Source organism: Heterocephalus glaber, unplaced genomic scaffold, assembly GCF_053883595.1.
Source record: "Heterocephalus glaber isolate CG9 unplaced genomic scaffold, H.glaber_assembly_v1.0 deba00001790, whole genome shotgun sequence".
Taxonomy (NCBI): Eukaryota; Metazoa; Chordata; class Mammalia; order Rodentia; family Bathyergidae; genus Heterocephalus; species Heterocephalus glaber.
Genome location: NW_028258473.1, coordinates 5,058,383 through 5,064,726, shown reverse-complemented (window position 1 = coordinate 5,064,726; position 6,344 = coordinate 5,058,383). Strand labels below are relative to the sequence as shown.

The window sequence follows — 6,344 nt, the reverse complement described above, 5'->3', positions numbered from 1 at the left end:
GCACCTGCATGGATTACCTCCTCTGAGCTGAGAGAGGTGGGACAGGGGCAGGGAGCAGTGGTAGGGATGGTGGCCCAAAAGCCCCTTCCTCTGGGCTGGGAGCAGTGGGATGGATGTTGGCCAGGAAACCCCTTCCTCTGGACCAGGAGCATTGCTACAGCGGCTCAGAAGCCTCTACCTCTGGGCTGGGAGCAGTGGGAGGGTTTGTGACCCAGAAGCCCCTTCCTCTCTGGGAGCAGTGGGAGGGTTTGTGACCCAGAAGCCCCTTCCTCTGGGCCAGGAGCTTCAGGACAGAAGGTGGCCCACAAGCCCTTTCCTCTGGGCAGGGAGCAGTGGGAGGGATGGTGGCCAGGAAGCCCCTACCTCTGGGCCGGGGGTGGCGGGACTCAGTACCATGGTCTGGTGGTCCGGTGTCCTCTGCTTCTTTGTAGTGTGGAACCAGGTGGCTGTACAGAGGAGCAGGGGGAGCGGGTTTCCAGTGGATTGTTGCCGGGGCACTGGCTGATTCGGCTTGTTCCCCGCGACTTGCGACCTCGGTAGGGCGTTTTAGCAGAACATTTGAGGACAGAAAAAGATACAAAACAGAAATCCAGGAAAAAATTCTTTTGAAAGTATGTATAGCAGATGCAGCCATTGTGAGGACAGAATGTCAAAATTAGAAGATAGGGCTGATGTCAGTGACCATTTACTCAGAGATACCTTGAAAACCGTAAGAGAACATGAAAAATAGATCCAACAACTACTAGATGACGCAGAGAGGACTAAGATTAATTGGAATTAGTGCAAATTGGGAGACAGCACTAATGGCATAAGTAGCCTCTTTACAGAAATAATAGCAGAAAAGTTTCCAAGTATGGAAAAAGAATTTAACATGCAGATAATCAACGCATGCAGAAGCTCCAAATAGCCATGATCATAAAAGAACTTATGCAGGCCACATGAAAGCTGAAATCTCAGAAATCCAACACAGGATCAGAATCTTAAAAGCTGTTAGAGAAAAACAACAACTCATTGGTAAAGATAAACAAATTAAAATTACAGTGTACTTCTCCACATAACCATAAAAACAAGGAGAACTTGGAGTGAGAGGTTTCAAGCTCTGAAAGAAGAATCAAGATATACTATGTAAAGGTACCAATCTCCAATGATGAATGCCACTATATTTATATCTAAAATGTACCAGTAAAATTAATAAAAAACAAACAAAAGAGAAAACAACTTCCAACACAAAATAATACATCCTACAAAACTATCAGAATCAATCAAGAGATAGGATATTTCCATGTCATAGAGCACCTTGAGAAATTCATGTCCACCAAACAAGCACTCCAAAAAATTCTCAAAGATACCCTAGGAAGAGACAATAAAGCCAATGCCAAAAATTCTAATATAATGAATACACCAGCTAGTATGAACAGTTAAGCAGCAGGAGAAAAAGATTTCAGCAACAGGAAAACAATGCAATAACAAGAATAAATCAATACTGTCTCTCAGTAATAATTCTCAATATGAATGGTCTCAATTACAAAATCAAAAGACACAGATTAGCAGGTTGAATCAAAAACAAAATGCAACAGTATGTTACATACAAGAAATACATTTAATAAAATAATTCATGACTTAAAAATCAAAGGATGGAAAACAATATTTCATGCAATGGGCCCCCCCAAAAACCAGAGGTAGCTATTACACTTTTAGAAAAAGTGGACTTCAAGCCAACACTAATCAGAAGCAAAGAATGTCAGTGCATATGGATAAGAGAAAAACTCAACAAGAGAATTATAAATATATGTATAAAGAACACAGGCTCACACAACTTTGTAAAATGAACACTACCATCATAAATGATAGCTAAACAATAATTATAGTGTAGGAACTCAATACTACTGTCACAAAAGGCAGATCAACTAGATAAAAAAATCAACAAAGAAATATCAGAGTTTAACCAAACCATCAAACAAATGTACTTAACAGAAATCTATGTTTCACCTAACGCAAGGAGAATACACATTCTTCTTAGAAGCACTCAAAACTTTCTACAAAACTGACTACATGCAACTACATAAAGCCTACCTGAGTAGATGTGAAAGAAACAAAATTAAACTGTGCATAATATCAGATCATAGTGCAAAAAAATAGAAAACATTGGCAAAAAACACCAAAATCTATGCAAATGCATGGAAATTAAACAATACTCTGTTGAATAATCAATGAATCACAGAAGCCACAGAAGAAATTAGGCAGGAACTATGATCAAACAATAATGCTAATACAATATTAGAATTTATGGAATACTGTGAAAGTAGTCCTAATACGGAAGTTTATAATTGTGAATGCCCACATCAGAGAAATAGAGTGAGCACAAACAAATAACCTATTAATGCATCTGCAGGTCCAAAACTAGTTCAAGGAAGGAAAGTATAAAGAACAGAGCAGAAATAAATGAAACTAAGACTAAAAAATACAAAGAATTAATGAATAAAAGTACTGGGTGTTTGAAAGAATGCATAAAATAGACAAACTTCTAGCCAGTCTTAACAAAATTAGAAAAAAGAAGACCCATATCAATGGAATTAAAAATGAAATAATCAAAATCACAACTGAATCTGCAAAATCCTAAAGGTTATTAGTAAGTACATTTTTACTATTAGTTTTAGATACATATAAATTACCAAAGCTGAGCCAAGAAGATGTAAAAATCCTAAATAATCCAGTAACAGGCAATAAAATAGAAGCATTAACAAAAAAAAATCCACTAATAAAAGACCAGGGGCTGATAGATTCACTGCACAAGTCTACAAAAACTACAGGAAAGATCTAATTCCAGTACTCCTCAAATTCTTTATCAAAATTGAAAAGAAAGGAGTACTTTTAAGTCATTCCTGGAAGCAAGTATTATCCTGATTCCAAAGCCAGAAAAAGACTCAACAAAAATGAACCAGAGGCCAAACTCCTTAATGAATGTAGACACAAACATTTTCGATAAGATATTGGCAAACAGAATCCACCAAATCACCAAAAAGATCATACATCATGACCAAGTAGGCTTCATCCCAGGGATGCTGGGATGGTTCAATGTATATAAATTTTAAAATGTGGTATGTCACAAAGGCCGAAGTAATAACAAAAATCACAGGTTCATCTCAATAGACACCTTTGACAAAAAGCCTTTTGCTAAACTCAACATTCATGCATGATAAAAATCCGTGAAGAAAATAAATATGGAAGGACCTTATCTTAGTAAGATAACAGCCATGCATGAGAAATCAGTGGTCAACATCATGTTAAAGGAGCAAAAGCAGAAAGCTTTCCTTCTAAAAACAGGAACAAGACAAGGATGTCCACTATCACCACTCCTACTCAATATAATATTTGCAACATTAGCCAGAGCAACTGCAAGAGAAAGAAATAAAGGGGATATATATAGGAAAAGGAGAATTCAAATTTGCAGATGACATGATCCTCTACATAGAAGACCCAAAAATTTCAACTGAAAGACCTCTAGAATTGAAAATGAAATTCAGTAATGGAGCAGGATACAAAATTAACACACAAAAGTCAATAATGAACACACCAAGAAAGAATTATGGAAACAATGTCTTTTACAATAGCATCAAGAAAAATTAAATACTTAGGAAATAACCTAACTGAAGAAGTAAAAGACTTCTACAATGAAAACTGCAGTACTCTACAAAAGGAGATAAAAGAGGACATCAGAAAATGGAAAGTTATCCCATTCCCAGATATGCAGTACCAATATTGCCAAAATAGCCATACTTTTCAAAACTGATATACAGATTTAATGCAACCCTAATGAAAATACCAACAGCATTCCTTGCATAACTAGAAAAATCCTAAAATCCATGTGGAAACAAAAGAGACCCAGATTAGCCAAAGCAATTGTGGGCAACAAGAGCAAACCAGAAAGGATCACAACCCCAGACTTCAAGCTATACTACAAAGCTACAGTGATTAAAAAACCAGCATGTTACTAGCACAAAAGCAGACATTTGGATCAATGGAAGAGAATAGATAATGCTGTAAGAACCCCAGGCACATACAGCTATCTGATCTTTGACAAAGGTGCCAAAAGCATATGCTAGAGTAAAGATAGCCTCTTTATCAAATGCTGTTGGGAAAACTGGCTATCCACTTATAGAAGATTGAATCTGGACCCATGTCTCACACCATCCACTAAACTAAAATCTAAAAAGATCAAAAATCTAAATATTGAAACAGAAACAATCTGCTGAAAGAAAAAAATAGAGATAATTCTTGAAGACATTGGAGTAGGCAAGAACTTTCTTGAATCAAACCACAATTGCACAAGAAATAATACCAAAAATCAGCAAATGATATCATATCAAATTAAAATGTTTCTGCACATCAAAGGAAACAACCAATGGGGTGAAGAGATAACTTACAGAATGGGAAAAAGAAATTTGCCAGTTATTCCTTGGATAGAAGACTAATATGCATAATATATAAAGAACTGAAAAGCAATTAGATTACCCAAAATAAAAGACCTAATCATAAAATAGGCAATGGAAATGAATGGACTTTTCTCAAAAAAAGAAGTACATATGGCCAATAAATAAATGAAAAAAAAAGTTCAACATCTCTGGCCATTGGAGAAATGCAAATTAACAGAACACTGAGATAGAAAGAATGACTATCAACAAGAAATCAAATAATAAATATTAGGGAGACTGCAGAGAAAAAGGAACCTTTCTACATTGTTAGTGGGAATGTTTCCTAATACAAACACATGGAAATCAGTGTGAGGTTTCCTCAAAAAACTAAAACTAGAAATTCCATTTGGCCCAGCCGCTCCCCTTCTAGGTATCTTCCTGAAAATGTTAAAATCATCAGCTCACAGTGGTACATGTATACCCATGTTTATAGCAGTACAATTTATGATAGGTAAATCATGGAAGAGGCCTATATGGCCATCAACAAATAAATGGATAAATAAAATGTGATATTTATATACAATGGAGTAATACTCTGCCATTAAGGAAAAAAAACCCAAATGAGTCATTGGAGGAAAATGGATGCAACTCAAGACCATAATATTAACAGAAACAAATCAGATAAACACCTTAAATTTTGCATTGTTTTTCTTATATAAGAAACTCAAAGCATAAATAATTAAAGAATAAAATAAAAGATACTAAGAAACAGAAAGATGTAACTTTTGCAAAAGTGAAGGGGACCATGGCATGAGGTCTCCATCCCAAGCCCCACAGGCCAAGTTAGCAGGGAATCCATGTGGGCAAGGAGGCTATCACTTTGGCCTAAAGGGAGGAGTGGAGCCTGAACCACTTCTTTGCCAAGAGAGACAAGAAGAAGAAGGAGCAGAGCAGCCATGTCGTGAGCACTGTGGGCATGGCAGGCAGGAAGAGCAGAGTAGTGGGGTGGGTGCAAGGTTAGGGGACAGCAGAGTCATAGGGAGCAGACCAGGTGAAGGCTGGGCCACAGGTGTGGAGACCAGGATGGGGGTTGGAGTGGCCACAGGCCCCAGGGGGCCATCAAGGCCTTAATGAAGGATGTAGATGAGTGGAAAGATTTTGAGCAAAAAGAGGTTAATTATAGCCCTCAGTGCAGGCCATGCAAATCAGCAAAAAGAATAAGATGATAATGAAAAAAGAGAAGATTCAGGAGATAATTGAGAAGAAGGTGGAACTGGTGGTGGTGTAGAGAAATTCTCATGTCCCTGGAACAAAACAGCTCCAGTACAAACACATCCCACTCCATTAGAGAAATTCAGAAACAGCAATAATGGCAGTGACTTGTGGTGCGTATTGAGCTTCTAGGGCCAGGCTAACAACAAGGAAAATGCTACAAGGACCACCAGAAATATTCAGTTGTATACCATTTCCATCCTTCCAGTCCACTACCAAGCATATAGAAAGCCTGAAGGATAAAGAAATTGAGAAGAGCTTTGATGTAGTAACACACAAAAATAGAGATGAAACGTTTGTAGGGGTTGACTGCTTCAGATCTGTTGGACTTTTTGTAGGATTCATGTGGATCGATCACAACTTCTGGATAAGAACATTATAGCTATTAAAGTGTCAATGTGAACCTTGAAACCATCTCTACTGGATTCCTATTAAAAATCTTGCAGAAATTCAGCCATCTGGGTATGATCTGCTGTAAAAGATGAAGATTTAGATGACCTTAATTAACATGCCTTGTGGCCCACCCTAAGCAATAGTCTCTGTAGTCCCCTGCAGCTATATTAGACTTCCTAGTGCACCCCACTCTAAAAAGACTTGATGTGTTCAAATCATCTATGTAGGTCTATGATTTTTAATTTCAATTTTTATAGCCTTAGATAA

The 6,344-nt window shown here is 37.4% G+C and overlaps 1 pseudogene; it reads left to right on the top strand.

Annotated features, from left to right (window-relative positions):
- Positions 1–646: 646 nt before the first annotated feature.
- Positions 647–6,066, top strand: LOC110347172 (protein CDV3 pseudogene; annotated as a pseudogene).
- Positions 6,067–6,344: the final 278 nt, after the last annotated feature.